Here is a 19700-nt window from a genome sequence, read left to right on the forward strand (position 1 = left end):
AAGTGTGGGCTGCTGCCTGGACCCCCTTTCGTCCAGGTCTGAGGGGACTAGAGTGGCACAGTTGAAGAAGCCACCTGCTCTTAAACTCCAAAGGAAAAAAAAAGTTGGAATGTGAAAAACCAGTCAAGACTGAACCCAGCAACAAAGAAATGTGTCTTCTCACTTAAGTCTGATGATTTCAACTTGCCAGTGATTAGAGAGACAAAGGGGCCCAGGAGAGAGACATTGAGATGTTTGGAAAGATGTCTAGGAACAAATGTTGGGTGGGTCCGCTGGCTCATGAGACTGACTTGAAGCAAATAGATCATAAGTCAGTTGAGATTTTGAGAAAGTTACATTGCAGAAGAATCCATGAGCCTAGACTAAAAAGGCTTTAAGAGGTGAAACAGTCCCTGGCTGCCAAACTTATATAGGCAGGAGGTAGGCTGTGAAATCTTGAGTCTCCCAAGGAGAACATAATCTCCTACACCCACCAAAGATGTGGCCAAAGAGGATAATGAAGGTGGAAGATACCTCCAGAAAGGTGACCTAGGAGCCACAAAGGATAGAAGAATTCCACGAATGGGTGGGATCAGGTCTAAAAAGGAAGTTCCCCAAATGTCAGAAAAGGGGGCCCTCAGAATGCCTCTCCCATCAGATTTGAAAATTGCTATAGGCTAATGATTGCTGTGTGCCCTTCACCAGTCCTTTTTCTGGTGAGAAGTTTCTATCGTAATTATTTCATCCTTGATTTGCAGTGGAATAGTGCAAGTGTTGGGGGTTTGAAAGAAAAGAACATGTCCATTAGTTCAAGTATTGCTAGGTCACAAAAAGCTACATTCTTATCTGATAGGGAGGTCTGTGCTTGGATTTCCCCCATCAGCCATGGACTTTGTAGTGGATGCAATAACTGGATGGGACTTTGGGTTTTCTTCTTTTAGGAAGTGAGATGTTCAGTGTGGGAAGAGGAGTGTGTCCAATGGTTGGTGGCCAAAGGGGTGGACTGTTGCAGAGATGGCCACCTTCCACTGAAAATTGTGCTCTATCTCTATAGTATAGAGATACTGCTGGAAAGATGCACAGTCAGTTCCCCTCCCAGTGAGTGGAGTTGTACTGGGATCACACTTTCCCGGCTCTGGCTTTATAATGGGAACCCAGTAGGCTCCTGGGTGGCTCAGTTGGTTAAGAATCCGACTTCGGCTCAGGTCATGATCTTGCGGTTTGTGAGTTAGAGCCCCGCATCGGGCTCTGTGCTGACAGCTCAGAGCCTGGAGCTTGTTTCAGATTCTGTGTCTCCCTCTCTCTCTGCCCCTTCCCTGCTTATGCTCTCTCTCTGTCTCTCAAAAGTAAATAAATGTAAAAAAAATTGTTTTTTAAAATGATGGGAGCCCAGTAACAGCATTTCGCTTGCAGCCATGACTCCTTTGCCCATCTGACTGTAAGGTATACTAAAATTGTGCTGTATAAGTGAGCTCAGGTGAGCTCCAAAGGACATCTAACTGAATCCAGCTGTCTGCCGTGAGAATTGTTTTTATTTACGGCACTCTTCTTGCTTTATAGCTCAGCTATGTGTTGAAATATTTCAAATATTATATAATCTATTTTTATGTATGGGGAAGAGATAGGGTAGCATTCCACATTAGCTCTATCTGCCATCCTGAAGTTCTCCCCAACAAGAGCAAACATCCAAAATGAGAATTCCAAAATTCCAAAAAACTACTTACAAAAGTTAAATTATTGTGAAAACGGAAGCTTTTGTTTTATTAAAATATATTTATTGCATCTTATCCTATGCATCTTTTTACATGATTATAATTAGAGCTTAAATCATGATTTTAATGCTTATTTAATATTCATTGGGTTCCCTTGGGGTGCCTGGGTGGCTCAGTCGGTTGAGCGTCTGACTTCGGCTCAGGTCGTGATCTCATGGTTCATGAGTTCGTGCCCCGCGTTGGGCTCTGTGCTGACAGCTCAGAGCCTGGAGCCTGCTTCAGATTCTGTGTCTCCCTCTCTCTCTGCCCCTCCCCTGCTCATGCTCGCTCTCTGTCTCAAAAATAATTAAAAAAAAACATTAAAAAAATTAAAAATATTCATTGGGTTCCCATGCAATGCTTTGTAGTGAATTTCTTAGTGGCTTCTGCTTGTTACTCAACAAGTAGAACATAAATATAATCTAATTTATAGTTAGATAGATCTTAAGAACTTAAAATTATTTTTTAAAATTCATAACTATGGCATTCCTTCTAAATATAATTTTTCTAATAGACTTTCTATTTGGGTAGATACAACATTTATTCTTCCAAGTTTTAGGAAGAAGTTCTATATTTTGAGATGAGTTGCTTAAATTGGGTCTATTTTGGTTTGTCTTGAAGGAGTATGTGGTCCTAGATCAATATCTTTCTTCTGTCCAAAGGAGCATTTATATTTCACTCAAATTAAAGAATGGACCTTAGAAGCATATGCTGAATATGAGAAAAACTGGTCCGTAGTGGTATTTTGCAGTACCAAATTGCTGGCCACTTATTTCAAAAACTAGTCAACTAAATCCACTCTTGCTGTAAAGATCTGCAAATATTTAAGATTGCAAATAGCCTCATGAGAAGTAACATAAAGAGACAGGAATTTGGTCATGGTGTTTCAAAAATTAGGTTATGAGAAAAACTGGCGATGAGCTACTAAAAAAAATTCATTGTAGTTTTAGTAAAAACACGATTTTATCTAGTGTTGCTGAACATTTTCTTTTCTTTATTTTTCTATTTCACCCACCTGGCAACTACCAGAATGTTCTATGTATCCAGGAGTCTGGGTTTTTTTTTTTTTTGCTTGTTTGTTCATTTGTTTTTTAGATTCCACATTTAAGTGAAATCATATGGTTTTTTTTCTTTTTCTGTCTTATTTAATTTGGCACAATACCTCTAGGTTTATCTGGGTTGTTCCAAAATGGCAAGATCTCATTCTTTTTTATGGCTGAGTAAATATTTATGCCACTCCTTTATCCATTCACCTGTTATTGAATGGACACTTGGGCTGCTTCCATATCTTGGCGATTGTAAATAATGCTGAGGTAAACATAAGGGTGCATGTATCTGTTCAAATTAGTGTTTTTATTTTCTTTGGGCAAATACCACCAGTGGAATTACTGGATCATGTAGCAATTATATTTTTAATTCTTTGAGGAAATGCATACTGTTTTCCACAGTGGCTGCACCGATTGACATCTTCACCAACGGAGCGTGGGTATTCTTTTTTCCTCCACATCCTTGCCAACATTTGTTTCTTGTCTTTTTGCTACCACCAACCTGAAAGGTGAAGGTAATATCTCATTGTGGTTTTGATTTGCACTTTTCTGATTAGTGATTCTGAACATCTTTTCTGTCCTTTTTAAAGAGATGTCTATTCAGGTCTTCTGCCCATATTTTTAATTGGATTATTTGTTTTGCGTGTGCGAGTTGCATAAGTTCTTGATGTATTTTGAATATTATTCCCTTACCACATATATCATTTGAAAATACCTTCTCCCGAGCCAAAGCATAAGAGACTCTTAAAAACTGAGAACAAACTGAGGGTTGATGGGGGTGGGAGGGAGGGTGGGTGATGGGTATTGAGGAGGGCACCTTTTGGGATGAGCACTGGGTGTTGTATGGAAACCAATTTGACAATAAACTTCAGATATTGAAAAACAAAAACAAAAACAAAATGAAAATACCTTCTCCCATTCAGGAGGCCTTTTTGTTTTGTTTCTGGTTTCCTTTGCTGTGCAAAAGCTTTTAATTTTGGTGTCATCACAATAGTTAATTTTTGCTTTTGTTTCCCTTGCCTACAGAGACATATCTAGAAAAATGTTAAGGCTGGTGTCAGAGAAATTACTGCCTGTGTCTTCTTCTAGGAGTTTATGGTTTCAGGTCTCGTATTTAGTTCTTTAATACATTTTGAGTTTATTTATGAGTATGGTGTAGGAAAGTGGTCCAGTTTCATTCTTTTGCATGGAGCTGTCTGGTTTTCCCGACACCATTTATTGAAGGAACTGTCTTTTCTCCACTGTATATTCTTACCTCCTTTGTTGTAGATTAACTGACCATGTAGTTGTGGGTTTATTTCTGGGCTCTCTAGTCTTTTTCATTGATCTATGTGTCTATGTTTGTGCCAGTAACAAAAACAGTATGGTACTGTAGCTTTGTAGTATAACTTTTTAAAAAGATTTTATCTTATTTTCTTTTTCAAAAGTGTTTATTTTTACTTATTTATGTTCAGAGAGAGAGAGAGAGAGAGAGAGAGAGACGGAGTGTGAGTGAGCAAACAGGGGAGGGGCAGAGAGAGAGGGAGAGAGAGAATCCCAAGCAGTTTCCACACTGTCAGCACAGAGGCCAAAGGGAGGCTCGAACTCGTGAACCATGACCTGACTCATGACCTGAACCAAAATTAAGAGTTGGATGCTTAACCAACTGAGCCACCCAGTCGCCCTAAGATTTTAAGTGATTTCTACACCCAAGGTGGGGCTCAAACTTACAACCCCAAGATCAAGAGTCACATGCTCTACTGACTGCTGTCTAGCTTTGTAGTATATCTTGAAATCTGAGATTGTGATACCTCCAGCTTTGTTTTTTCCCCTCAAGATTGCTTTGGATATTGCAGATCATTTGTAGTTCCATACAAATTTTAGTAGTATGTTTTCTAGTTCTGTGAACAATACTGTTGGTATTTTGATAGGAATTGCATTAAATCTGTAGATTGCTTTGGGTAGTATGTCCATTTTAACAATATTTGTTCTTCCAATGCATGAGCAAGGACTACCTTTCCATTTGTTTGTGTCACTTTCAATTGCTTTTATTGATGTTTCATAGTTTTCAAAGTATAGGTCTTTCATCTCCTTGGTTAAGTTTATTTCTAGGTATTTTATTTTTGGTGCAATTATAAATGGAATTGTTTCCTTACTTTCTCTTTCTACTACTTTATTGTAAGTGTATAGAAACACAACCAATTTCTGTAAATTAATTTTGTTTCCTGCAACTTTACTGAATTCATTTACTACTTCTAATGTTTTTTTGTTGTTGTTGTTGTCGTTGTTGTTAGTATTTAAGGTTTTCTATGTATAGTATCATGTCCTCTGCAAATAGTGACAGTTGAACTTCTTCCTTACCAATTTGGATGCCTTTTATTTATTTTTCTTATCTGATTGCTGTGGATAGGATTTCCAGTACCATGCTGAATAAAAGTGGTGAGGGTGGATGGCTGTGGCTTGTTCATGATCTTAGAGGAAAATCTGTCAGTTTTTCACCATTGAGAAAGATGTTAACTATGGATTTTTCATATATAGCCTTTATTATGGTCAGGTATGTTCCCTCTGTGTCCACCTTAAGAGTTTTTATCGTAAACGGATGTTGAAATTTATCATGTGCTTTTACTGCAACTATTCAGATGATCATATGATTTTTATCCTTCATTTTGTTGATGTGGTGGGTCACATTGGTTGATTTGTAAATACTGAACCGTCCTTGCATCCTCAGAATAAATCCCACTTGATTGTGGTGAATGACCTTTTAATGTATTGTTGAATGCAGTTGGCTTCTATTTTGTTGAGGATTCTTTTGTCTATGATCATCAGGGATATGGGCCTGTAGTTTTATTTATTTTTTTATTTTTGTAATATCTTTGGTTTTGGTGTGATGGTAATACTGGCTTTGCAGAGTGCATTTGGAAGCTTTTTTCACCTATTTTTTGGCATAGTTTCAGAAGAAGAGGTATCAAATTTTCTTTAAATGTTTGGTAGAACTTACCTGTGAATCCATCTGATCCTGGACATTAGTTTGTGGGGAGTTTTTTGATTATTGATTCAGTTTTGTTACTAGTAGTTGGTCTGTTCAGATTTTTCTATTTCTTCTTGATTCAGTTGGGGAAGATTATATGTTTGTAGGAATTTATTTCTTGTAAGTTGTCCAATTTTTGACATAAAATTTTTTTTGCAATTCTTTTATAATCCTTTGTATTTCTATGGTGTTGGTTGTTGCTTCTTCGTTTCTTAAAAAAAGTTTTTGTAATGTTTATTTATTTTTTGAGACAGAGGCATGAGCGGGGGAGGTGCAGAGGAAAGGGAGGAGAGAGAGGGACAGAAGATCTGAAGCAGGCTCTGCGCTAACAGCAGTGAGCCCAACGTGGGGCTCAAACTCACAAACCGTGAGATCATGACCTGTGCCAAAGTCAGATTTTCAACTAACTGAGCCACCCAGGCACCGCTCTTCATTTCTGATTTTATTTGGGCTTCTCACTTTTATTCTTGATGAGTCTGGCTAAAGGCTTATCAATTTTGTTTATCATTTCAAAGAACTAACTTTTGGTTTCAGCTTTACTGTTTTTTTAGTCTCCATTTATATCTGCTCTGATATTTATTATTTCCTTCCTTCTCCTAACCTGGGGCTTTGTTTATTCTTCCTTTTTTAGTTACTTTAGATGTAAGCTTAGGTTATTTTTTATTTTTCTTCTTGAGGTAGACTTGTATTGCTATAAATTTCCTTCGTAGAACTGCTTTTACTTTGTTCCACAGATTCTGGACCACTGTGCTTTCACTTTAATTTGTCTCTATGTATATTTTTTATTTCTTTATTGACCCATTTACCCATAGTAGCAAGTTGTGTAGCCTCCATGTATTTGTGTGTTTTCCAATTTTCTTCTTGATTGACTTCTACTTTCATACCATCATGGTTTGAAAAGATGCATGATATAATTTAAATCTTCTTATATTTATTGAAACTTGTTTTGTGGCGTAACATGATCTATCCTGGAGAGCGTTCCATGTATGCACTTAAAGAATGTGTATTCTAGGGGTGCCTGGCTTGCTCAGTTGGAAGAACATGTGACTCTTGATCTTATGGATGTGAGTTCAAGCTCCATGTTGAGTATAGAAGTGACTTAAAAAATATCTTAAAAAATGTGTAGTCTATTGTTTTGGGATGTAATGTTCTGTATATATCTGGTAAGTCCATCTAATCTTTTGTGTTGTGCAAAGACACTGTTTCCTTATTAATTTTTTCCTGAATGATCTATTCATTGGTATAAGTGGGGTATTAAAGTCCCCTGGTATTACTGTATAATAATGCTTCAATGTTGGGTGCATAGATGTTTACAATTGTTATATCCTCTTGTTGGATTGATCCTTTTACCATTATGTGATGCCCTTCTTGTCTTGTTACAGTCTTTGTTTTATTTATTTTTTCAAGTTTATTTATTTTATTTCTGAGAGACAGCGCATGCACATGAGCATGAGCAGGGGAGGGACATATAGAGAGGGAGGGAGAGAGAGAGAACCCCAAGCAGGCTCTGCAATGTCAGCATGGAGCCTGTTGAGGGACTCGAACTCACGAACTGTGAGATCAGGACCTGTGCCAAAATTAAGAGTTGGATGCTTAATCGACTGAGCCACCCAGGTACTCTCATTACAGTCTTTTGTCTTTATTTATTTATTTATTTATTTATTTTTAAATTTATTGTCAAATTGGTTTCCATACATTACACAGTGCTCATCCCAACAGGTGCCCTCCTCAGTACCCATTACCCTCCCTCCTCTCCCTCCAACCCCCCATCAACCCTCAGTTTGTTCTCAGTTTGTAAATTTTTTTTTAATGTTTATTTATTTTTGGGGGGACAGAGAGAGACAGAGCATGAACGGGGGAGGGGCAGAGAGAGAGGGAGACACAGAATTGGAAACAGGCTCCAGGCTCTGAGCCATCCACCCAGAGCCTGACGCGGGGCTCGAACTCACGGACCGCGAGATCGTGACCTGGCTGAAGTCGGCCGCTTAACCGACTGCGCCACCCAGGCGCCCCTGTTCTCAGTTTTTAAGAGTCTCTTGTGCTTTGGCTCCCTTCCTCTCTAACCTTTTTTTTTTCCTTCCCCTCCCCCATGGTCTTCTGTTAAATTTCTCAGGATGCACATAGGAGTGAAAACACATGGTATCTTTCTTTCTCTGTATGACTTATTTCACTTAGGATAACACTCTCCAGTTCCATCCACGTTGCTACAAAAGGCCAGATTTCATTCCTTCTCATTGCAAAGTAGTATTCCATTGTGTATATAAACCACAAGTTCTTTATCCATTCATCAGTTGATGGACATTTGGGCTCTTTCCATAATTTGGCTATTGTTGAAAGTGCTGCTATAAACATTGGGGTACAAGTGCCCCTATGCATCAGCACTCCTGTATCCCTTGGGTAAATTCCTAGCAGTGCTATTGCTGGGTTGTAAGGTAGACCTATTTTTAATTTTTTGAGGAACCTCCATACTGTTTTCCAGAGCGGCTGCACCAGTTTGCATTCCCGCCAACAGTGCAAGAAGGTTCCCATTTCTCCATCCTCTCTAGCATCTATAGTCTCCTGATTTGTTCATTTTAGCCACTCTGACCAGCGTGAGGTGGTATCTGAGTGTGGTTTTGATTTGTATTTCCCTGATGAGGAGTGACGTTGAGCTGAGCATCTTTTCATGTCCCTGTTGGCCATCTGGATGTCTTCTTTAGAGAAGTGTCTATTCATGTCTTCTGCCCATTTCTTCACAGGATTATTTGTTTTTTAGGTGTGGAGTTTGGTGAGTTCTGTATAGATTTTGGATACTAGCCCTTTGTCTGATATGTCATTTGCAAATATCTTTTCCCATTCCATTGGTTGCCTTTTAGTTTTGTTGATTGATTCCTTTGGAGTGCAGAAGCTTTTTATCTTCATGAGGTCCCAATAGGCCATTTTTGCTTTTAATTTCCTTGCCTTTGGGGATGTGTCAAGTAAGAAATTGCTGCGGTTGAGGTCAGAGAGGTTTTTTCCTGCTTTCTCCTCTAATGGTTTCCTGTCTCACATTCAGGTCCTTCATCCATTTTGAGTTTATTTTTGTGAATGGTGTAAGAAAGTGGTCTAGTTTCATCCTTCTGCATGTTGCTGTCCAGTTCTCCCAGCACCATTTGTTAAAGAGACTGTCTTTTTTCCATTGGATATTCTTTTCTGCTTTGTCAAAGATTAGTTGGCCATACGTTTGTGGGTCTAGTTCTGGGGTTTCTATTCTATTCCATTGGTTTATGTGTCTGTTTTTGTGCAAATACCATGCTGTCTTGAGGGTTACAGCTTTGTAGTAGAGGCTAAAGTCTGGGATTGTGATGCCTCCTGCTTTGGTCTTCTTCTTCAAAATTATTTTGGCTATTCAGGGCCTTTTTTTGTTCCATACAAATTTTAGGATTGCTTGTTCTGGCTTCGAGAAGAATGCTGGTGCAATTTTGATTGGGATTGCATTGAATGTGTAGATAGCTTTGGGTAATATTGACATTTTAACAATATTTCTTCTTCCAATCCATGAGCACTGAATGTTTTTCCATTTCTTTATATCTTCTTCAATTTCCTTCATAAGTTTTCTATAGTTTTCAGCATACAGATCTTTTACATCATTGGTTAGTTTTATTCCTAGGTATTTTATGATTCTTGGTGCAATTGTGAATGGGATCAGTTTCTTTATTTGTCTTTCTGTTGCTTCATTATTAGTGTATAAGAATGCAACTGATTTCTATACATTGATTTTGTATCCTGTGACTTTGCTGAATTCATATATCAGTTCTAGCAGACTTTTTGTGGAGTCTATCGGGTTTTCCATGTGTAGTATCATGTCATCTGCAAAAAGTCAAAGCTTGACTTCATCTTTGCCAATTTTGATGCCTTTGATTTCCTTTTGTTGTCTGATTGCTGATGCTAGTACTTCCAACACTATGTTAAACAACAGCAGTGAGAGTGGACATCCCTGTCGTGTTCCTGATCTCAGGGGGAAAGCTGTTTTTCCCCATTGAGGATGATATTAGCTGTGGGCTTTTCATAAATGGCTTTTATGATGTTTAAGTATGTTCCTTCTATCCCGACTTTCTTGAGGGTTTTTTATTAAGAAAGGATGCTGAATTTTGTCAAATGCTTTTTCTGCATCGATTGACAGGATCATATGGTTCTTTTCTTTTCTTTTATTAATGTGATGTATCACGTTGATTGATTTGCGAATGTTGAACCAGCCCTGCAGCCCAGGAATGAATCCCACTTGATCACGGTGAATAATTCTTTTTATATGCTGTTGAATTCGATTTGCTAGTATCTTATTGAGAATTTTTGCATCCATATTCATCATGGATATCGGCCTGTAGTTCTCTTTTTTTGCTGGGTCTCTGTCTGGTTTAGGAATCAAAGTAATGCTGGCTTCATAAAATGAGTATGGAAGTTTCCCTTCCCTTTCAACTTTTTGGAAAAGCTTGAGAAGGATAAGTATTATCTCTGCTTTAAATGTCTGGTAGAATTCCCTAGGGAAGCCATCTGGTCCTGGACTCTTACTTGTTGGGAGATTTTTGATAACTGATTCAATTTCTTCGCTGGTTATGGGTCTGTTCAAGTTTTCTATTTCTTCCTGTTTGAGTTTTGGAAGTGTGTGGGTGTTCAGGAATTTGTCCATTTCTTCCAGGTTGTCCAGTTTGTTGGCATATAATTTTTCATAGTATTCCCTGATAATTGCTTGTATCTCTGAGGTATTGGTTGTAATAATTCCACTTTCATTCATGATTTTATCTATTTGGATCATCTCCCATTTCTTTTCGAGAAGCCTGGCTAGAAGCCTGGTTTATCAATTTTGTTTATTTTTTCAAAAAACCAACTCTTGGTTTCACTGATCTGCTCTACAGTTTTTTTTAGATTCTATATTGTTTATTTCTGCTCTGATCTTTATTATTTCTCTTCTTCTGCTGGGTTTGGGGTGTCTTTGCTGTTCTTCTTCTATTTCCTTTAGGTGTGCTGTTAGATTTTGTATTTGGGATTTTTCTTGTTTCTTGAGATAGGCCTGGATTGCAATGTATTTTCCTCTCAGGACTGCCTTTGCTGTACCCCAAAGCATTTGGATTGTTGTATTTTCATTTTCATTTGTTTCCATATATTTTTAAATTTCTTCTCTAATTGCATAGTTGACCCATTCATTCTTTGGTAGAGTGTTCTTTAACCTCCATGCTTTTGGAGGTTTTCAGGACTTTTTCCTGTGGCTGATTTCAAGTGTCATAGCATTGTGGTCTGAAAGTGTGCATGGTATGATCTCAATTCTTTTATACCTATGAAGGGCTGTTTTGTGACCCAGTATGTAATCTGTCTTGGAGAATGTTCCATGTGCACTCGAGAAGAAAGTATATTCTGTTGCTTTGGGATGCAGAGTTCTAAATATATCTGTCAAGTCTATCTGATCCAATGTATCATTCAGGGCCCTTGTTTCTTTATTGATCCTGTGTCTAGATGATCTATCCATTGTTGTAAGTGGAGTATTAAAGTCTCCTGCAATTAGCACATTCTTATCAATAAGGTTGCTTATGTTTGTGATTAATTGTTTTATATATTTGGGGGCTCCCGTAATCGGCGCATAGACATTTATAATTGTTAGCTCTTCCTGATGCATATAACCTGTAATTATTATATAATGCCCTTCTTCATCTCTTGTTATAGCCTTTAACTTAAAGTCTAGTTTGTCTGATATAAGTATGGCTACTCCAGCTTTCTTCTAACTTCCAGTAGAATGATAGATCTCCATCCCCTCACTTTCAATCTGACGGTGTCCTCAGGTCTAAAATGAGTCTCTTATAGACAGCAAATAGACCGGTCTTGTTTTTTTTAATCCATTTTGATACCCTATGTCTTTTGGTTGGAGCATTTAGTCAATTTGCATTCAGTGTTATTATAGAAAGATATGGGTTTAGAGTCATTGTGATGTCTGTAGGTTTCATGTTTGTAGTGATGTCTCTGGTACTTTGTGGTCCTTGCAACATTGCACTCACAGAATCCCCCTTAGGATCTCTTGTAGGGCTGGTTTAGTGGTGATGAATTCCTTCAGTTTTTGTTTGTTTGGGAAGACCTTTATCTCTCCTTCTACTCTGAATGCAGACTTGCTGGATAAAGAATTCTCGGCTGCATATTTTTTCTGTTCATCACATTGAAGATTTCCTGCCATTCCTTTCTGGCCTGCTAAGTTTCAGTAGATAGGTCTGCCACTAGTCTTATGGGTCTTCCTCTATAAGTTAGAGTCTGTTTATCCCTGGTTGCTTTCAGAATTTTCTCTTTATCCTAGTATTTTGCCAGTTTCACTATGATATGTCATGCAGAAGATGGATTCAAGTTACGTCTGAAGGGAGTTCTCTGTGCCTCTTGGATTTCCATGCCTTTTTCCTTCCCCAGATCAGGGAACTTCTCAGCTATGATTTGTTCAAGTACACCTTCAGCCCCTTTCTCTCTCTCTTCCTCTTCTGGAATTCCTATTATACGGATATTGTTCCATTTGATTGCATCACTTAGTTCTCTAATTCTCCCCTCATACTCCTGGATTTTTTTATCTCTCTTTTTCACAGTTTCCTCTTTTTCTATAATTTTATCTTCTAATTCACCTATTCTCTCCTCTGCCTCTTCAATCTGCACTATGGCCACCTCCATTTTATTTTGCACCTCATTTATAGCATTTTTAGCTCTTCATGACTATTTCTTTGTCCCTTGATCTCTGTAGCAATAGATTCTCTGCTGTCCTCTATGCTTTTTTTCAAGCCCAGCGATTAATTTTATGACTATTATTCTAAATTCTTGTTCCGTTATATTGCTTAAATCGTTTTTGATCAATTCGTTAGCTGTCACTACTTCCTGGAGTCTCTTTTGAGGAGAGTTCTTCCGTTTCATCATTTTGGGTAGTCCCTGGGGTGGCTCCAAACTGCAGGGCACTTCCCCTGTGCTGTCTGGAGTAAGTTGTGTTGGTGGGTGGGCACATTCAGACCCAATGTCTGTCCCCAGCCCATGACTGGGGCCCCACTCAGACTGGTGTGTACCTTATCTTCCCCTCTCCCAGGGGCAGGACTCACGGTGGAGTGGTGTGGCCCCTGTCTGAGCTACTCGTACACTGCCAGGCTTGTGGTGCTGCTTTGATGGGATCTGGCATATTAGCCGGGGTGGATCCGCAAGGTGCACAGGGGCAGAAGGCGCAGGCTTAGCTTGCTTTGCCGTAGGTGGTGTCCTGCGGGAGGGGCCCTGCAGCACCAGGAGGGAGGCTGACCCGTTGGAGGGATGGATCCACAGAAGCACAGCATTGGGTGTTTGTGTAGTGCAAGCAAGTTCAGTGATGGGAACTGGTTCCCTTTAGGATTTCGGCTGGGGGATGGGAGAGGGAGATGGCGCTTGCCAGCGCCTTTGTTCCCCGCTGAGCTGAGTTCTGTCTTCCAGGGCTCAACACCTCTCTCTCCCAGTGTCCTCTCACCCTTCCGCTCTCCAAGCAGAGCTGTTGACTTATAACATTCCAGATGTTAAGTCCTGCTGGCTGTCAGAACTCACGGAGTCCGGCCCCTCTGCTTTTGCAAGCCAGACTTCAGGGGCTCAGCCTTGCCGGGCGGGCTGCCCCTCTACCGCCCCGGCTCGCTCCCGCCAGTCCGTGTAGTGCGCACCACCTCTCCGCCCTTCCTACCCTCTCCCATGGGCCTCTTGTCTATGCTTGGCTCCGGAAAGTCCGTTCTGCTAGTCTTCTGGCAGTTTTCTGGGTTATTTAGGCAGATGTGGGTGGAATCTAAATAATCAGCAGGACGAGGTGAGCCCAGCATCCTCCTATGCCACCATCTTCCGTGTTCCTCTCCCAGTCTTTCGTTTCAAAGTCTATTTTGTCTGATATAGGTCTTGCTACCTGGCTTCCTTCCACCACCACCCCCACTTCCATTGGCATGGAACATCTTTTTTCATCCTTTTACTTTCAGTCTGTATCGGTGTTTAGGTCTGAAATGAGTCTCTTGAAGGCAGTATATGTATGGATCTTTTTAATTTTTTTAATTTTAATTTTTTAAATTTTTATTTAAAGATTTTTAAATTAATTTTTTAGTGTTTATTATTGAGAGAGAGAGAGAAATCAGGTGCATGGGGGTGCAGAGAGAGGGGGAGACACAGAATTTGAAGCAGGCTCCAGGCTCTGAGCCGTCAGCACAGAGATGGGTGTGGGGCTCAAACCCACAAACTGTGAGATCATGACCTGAGCCAAAGTTGGACATCCAGGTGACCGACCACCGAGGCACCCCTAAAGATTTTTTAATCTATACACTCACCATGGGGCTCAAACTCACAACCCCACCATGAAGAGTCACATGTTCTGACTGAGCCAGCTAGGTGCCCTGAATGGGTCTTAAAAATCCTATGCTTTTTGATTGGAGCATTTAGGCCATTTACATTTAATTATTAATAGATATGTACTTACTGTCATTTTGTTGATTGATTTCTGGCTGCTTATTGTAGTTCTGTTTTTTTCTTTTCTTGCTCTCTTTATTTGTGATTGATGACTTTTTGTAGTTTTACATTTGACTTTCTCTCTCTCTCTCTCTCCCTCCCTCCCTCCCTCCCTCCCTCCCTCCCCCCGTGTGCGTGTGTGTGTGTGTATCATAAGTTTTGGGTTTGTGATTGCCATGAGGTTCCTATATAACATCCTAAGTATATAGCAGTCTATATTGAGTTGATGGTAACTTAGATTTCAACACATTATAAAAGGACTATGTTTTTACTCCCTGCCCCCTCCAGACTTTATGTATATATTGTCCTATTTTACATCTTATTCATAATTTTCTTCTAAAATGGCCTTCCTCCCCCCCCCCCCCCCCACACACACACTTAAAGAAGTCCTTTTAAAATTTCTTATATAGTCAGTTTAGTGGTGATGAACTTCTTTTAATTTTTGTCTGGGGAATTCTTTCTCTCTCCTTCCATTCTGAATGATAACCTTGCTGGGTAGAGTATTCTTGGTTGTAGGTTTTTTTTCTTTCAGTTCTTTGAATTCCACTCTCTTCTAGCCTGCAGAGCTTCTGAAAAATCAGCTAATAGCTTTATGGGGTTTCCCTTGTGTGTGACTTTTTGCTTCTCTTTTGTTGCTTTTAAAATTCTCTCTTTACCTTTAATCTTTGACACTTTAATTATTATGTGTCATGGTGTGGACCTCCTTGAGTTCCTCTTGTTTGGAACCCTCTAAGATTCCCAGAATCTGGATGTCTGTTTCATTATCCAGGTTAAGGAAGTTTTCAACTATTATTTCTTCAAATTTCCCCTTTCTCTCTCTCTTCTCTTTCTACAATCCCTGTACTGCCAATGTGTATTTGCTTGATATTGTCCAAGAGATGTCTTAACCTATCTTTAATTTTTTAGGGTTTTTTCGGAGAGTGGGGTAGGGTCAGAGAGAGAGGGAAAGAGAGAGAATATCAAGCAGGCTGTGCAGTGTCAGCATGGAGACTGATGTGTGGCTCCATCTCCCAACTGTGACATCATGACCTGAGCCAAAATAAAGAGTCAGACACTTAACTGACTGAGCCACCCAGCTTCCCCTAACCTATCCTCATTTTTAAAATTATTATTATTATTTTTTCTACTGTTCAGCTTGGGTGCTTTCTATTATGCTTTCAGATTGTTGATTTGTTCTGCATCTGCTGCCCTATTGGTGATCCTCTGTAGTGTATTTTTAATTTTAGTTATTATATTCTTCAACTCTGATTGGTTGTTTTAAATATTTTCTATCTTTTTTTGGAGCTCTCACTGAGTTCTTTTACTCTTCTCTCCAGTTACTTAAACTCTTTATCAGGTGTATTACTTATCTCTGTTTCCTTTAGCTTTTTCTGATATTTTGTCTTGTTCTTTCATTTGGAGCATGTTCCTCTGTCTCCTCATTTTGCTTAACTTTCTATAATTGTTTCTATGAATTAAGTGGAATAGCTACTTCCCCTAAACTTGAGGGAATGGTCTCGTGTATAGCCATCCCTGTGTAGACTGTGTGTGTGCCTGGTAACTGTGGCTGGCTAGAGCTGTGGCTAGTGTGGGCCAGGGGGTCCCCCGATACTTCATGCTGGGGCTCCCTGATGAGATGGCTGGAGCTGAAGTGGGCATGAGGTGGTGCAGTCCCAGGGCTCTCTGTGCAGAAGGATGCCTGACATGACAGCTGAAGTTGAAGTGGGTGCAAACCAGGGGGTCCTGGGGTTCTCTGTGCAGAGGCACTTAAAGGGGATATGGGATGGGGTTGTTCCCGAACTATCCATGCAGAGGGCTCCCTGTCAGAACAGCTGAACTGAAGTGGGTGAAAATAGGGGTTCCTGGGGCTCTATGTGCAGAGGTCTCCCTGGGAGGACAGCTGAAACTGAAGTGGGTGCAAGCTGATGTCCCAGGACTCTCCACGCAAAGGACACCTTGTCAGGATAGCTGAAATGGGTGCAAGTCGGGGGTCCTGGGGTGTTCTGCACAGGGGACTACTGCAACCCATTGGAGTTCATTAAAAAAGATATTATTTATACCACTTTCTCCCCCCCACCCCACCCCACGGTTGCCCTAGGTTTTACAATATTCATTCTTTCTAATCAGTCTATCTTTAAATGATATCCTACTACTTCACATGCAGTATAAAAACCTTGCAAATAGTATTATCCAAAATTCTCATCTTTTGAGCTATTGTGGTCATATATTATTTTTGCACGTGTTATAAACCTACCAAACATTGCTATTATTTTTGCTTTAGACAGTCTAAATCTTTTAGAGTGATTAGACATAAGAAAAAAATGTCTTTTAGATTGACTTTCATTTTAACTATTTCTAGAAAATTTCATTTCTTTTTGTTAAGTCAAGTTTCCATCTGTTTTATTGCATCTTCTGGAAGGAGATTCTTTAACATTTCTTGAGTGAGACTCTGCTAGTAATAAATTCTTACAGTACTGGCTTATCTAAAAACATCTTTTTCCTTCAGCTTTGAAAGATATTTTTATTGGATATAGAAATATGTGTTTCTCAGTTTTCTCCCTAGCACATTAAAAGGAGCCACTAAAGAGACTTGCTTAGTTTGGGACTAAGGAATCTGCTATAATTCTTATCATTTTCCTCTGTGTGTAATTTTTTTCTGGTTCCTGTAAGATTTATATTTAATTTTCAACAGTTTGCATGTGATGTGTCTAGGTGTAATTTTTGTGGGGTGTTCTTGGTATTTATCTGCTTGGGTTTCATGGTTTAATGATTATTTTTGGAAAAATTCTTGGTCCTTATCTCTTCAGATAATACTTCTGTCAAATTCTCCATGTAATATTATCCCACAGCTCTTGGATGCTCTTATCTATTTTTTTCCTCATTCTTTTCACTTCCTTACAGAGCCTATATAATACCCTCCTCTTGAATGTGAGTGGGACATGTGAATATAATGGGATATCACTCCTGTAGTTCTGTTACCTACCTGAGAGAAGGGATTTCATATATGTAATTATGGCCCCTAATCAATTGACTTGAAATTACTCAAAACTAAGATTATTCTGAGTAAGCCCGACATAATTAGATGACCCCTTAAATGAGGCCAGACAGATTCAAAATAAGTGAGATTCTCAAATTGGCCTTGAAGGAGCGAACTGCCATATTGTAGAGAGAACCATGTTGCAGGAAAGGGTTTTTAATTGACAGTCTTTAGTTGACAGCCAGCAAGAGGGCAGTGACCTCAGTCCTACATCTCTAGGAAGCTGAGTTCTGTCAATAAGCAGTGAGTTCAGAAAAGGATATAAAGCCTCAAATGAGATTACAGGCCCAGCCAACACCTTGACTTCAGCCTGTGAGACTCAAGCAGAGAAACCAGTTTTGTTATGCCCAGAATTCTGGCCTAAAAAAAACAGATAATAAATAGGTATTGTTGTAAGCTGATAGGCTTGTGGTAGCTTGTTGTACAGATAGAAAATGAATACAACTTTTACCCAGGGACTTTTGTTTTGTTGAGTTATCATTGACATTTACCATGATACTCGTTTCAGGTGTACAACATAATGCTTGAATATTTGTACATATCGGAAAATGATCACAGCTAGTCTAGTTAACATACATAGTTATAACATTTTTTTCTTATAAGAACTCTTAAGATTTACTCTCTTAGCAACTTTCAAATATACAGTACAATATTAACTATAGTCAGTCACCATGCTGTACATTATATCGTCACTGGATTGGAAGTTTGTACCTTTTGACCTCTTGCACCCATTTTGCCCATCTCCCCACACCCCTACCCCTGTAAGCCATCAATTTGTTTTCTGTATCTCTGAGCTCAGGGTTTTCGCTTTGGTTTTATTTTATTTTTTAAGGTTCCACGTAGATGTGAGATCATACGGTATTTGTCTATCTGATTTATTTCATTTAGCATAATGCCCTCAAAGTTTATCCACTGTGTCACAAATGGTAAGATTTCCTTCTTTCGTATGGCTGAACGGTACTCCATGGGCTGTATATATACACACTGGACAGACACGGGCATCCATCTATGAACACTTGTTTCCATATCTTGGCTACTGTAAGTAATGCTATAATGAACCTGAAGGTGCAAATGTTTTTTCAAGTCAGTGTGTTAATTTTCTTTGGATAAATACCATAAGTGGAATTGTGGATCATATGGTATTTCTATTTTTAATTTACTTTTTTTGAGGAACACCTGTACTGTTCTCCACTACAGCCATACCAATGTACATTCCCAACAGTGCACAGGGGTTCCCTTTTCTGCACATTCTCACCAACACTTGTTATTTCTTATCTTTTTTGATGATAGCCATTCTAAAATGGTATCTCATTGTGGTTTTAATTGGCATTTCCCTGATGATTTGTGATGTTGGCCATCTGTATGTCTTCTTTGAAAAAGTGTCTATTTGGTTCCTCTGCCCATTTTTAGAACAGATTTTGGGCTTTTGCTATTGAATATGCGTTCCTGCTTATATTTGCTTTGTATGAGCTCTTGATACATTTTGGTTGTTTCTCTTTATCAGGTATGTGATTTGCAAATCTTTTTCCCAGCCCACAGATTGCCTTTTCATCTTGTTGATTTCCTTTGCCATACAGAAGCCTTTCACTTTGACGTAGCCTGCTTATTTATTTTGCTTTCTATGTCAACTCACCAAGATTTGACACCCAAAAGCTCATCACCAAGACTGATGTCAAAGAGCTTACTGTCTGTTTTCTTACAGGAGTTTTATGAGTTAATTTTAGTGTATGCTTAAATAGTGGTCCAGTCTCATTCTTTTGCATGTGACTCTCCCGTTTTCCCAGTCGCTTGAAGAGACTGTCTTTTCCCCATTGTACGTTCTTGGCTTCTTTGTTGTAAATTAATCGACCTTATATGCGTGAGTGTATTTCTGGGCTCTGAATTCTGTTCCATGGATCTGTGTCTGTTTTTATGCCATGTCCTACTGTTTTGATTATTATAGCTTTGTAATATAGTTTGAAATCAAGGAGAATGATGTTTTGCTCTTCTTTCTCCAGATTGCCTTAGCTATTTGGTGTCTTTTGTGGTTCCATACAAATTTTAGAATTGCTTTTTCTGTTCTGTGAAATATGCCTTTGGTATTTTGATAGGGACTGCATTGAATCTCTTGATTGCTTTCCATTCTTCCAGTCTGTGAGCATAGAATATCTTTCCATTTATTTGTGTCTTCTTCAATTCCTTTCATCAACATTGTATCATTTTCAGTGCATAGGTCCTTTGCTTCCTTAGTTAAGTTTATTCCTAGGCATTTTATGCTTTTCTTTTTTTTTTCAGTTTATTTATTTTGAGAAAGAGAGGGAAAGCAAACAAAAGTGGGGGAGGGGCAGAGAGCAAAGAGAGGGAGAGAATCCCAAGTAAGCCCCACACTGCCAGCCCAGAGCCCAACATGGGGCTTGTACTCATGAACTGTGAGATCATAATGAGCCAAAGTCAGT

The sequence above is a fragment of the Acinonyx jubatus genome, chromosome C1 (assembly GCF_027475565.1).
Source record: "Acinonyx jubatus isolate Ajub_Pintada_27869175 chromosome C1, VMU_Ajub_asm_v1.0, whole genome shotgun sequence".
Classification (NCBI taxonomy): domain Eukaryota; kingdom Metazoa; phylum Chordata; class Mammalia; order Carnivora; family Felidae; genus Acinonyx; species Acinonyx jubatus.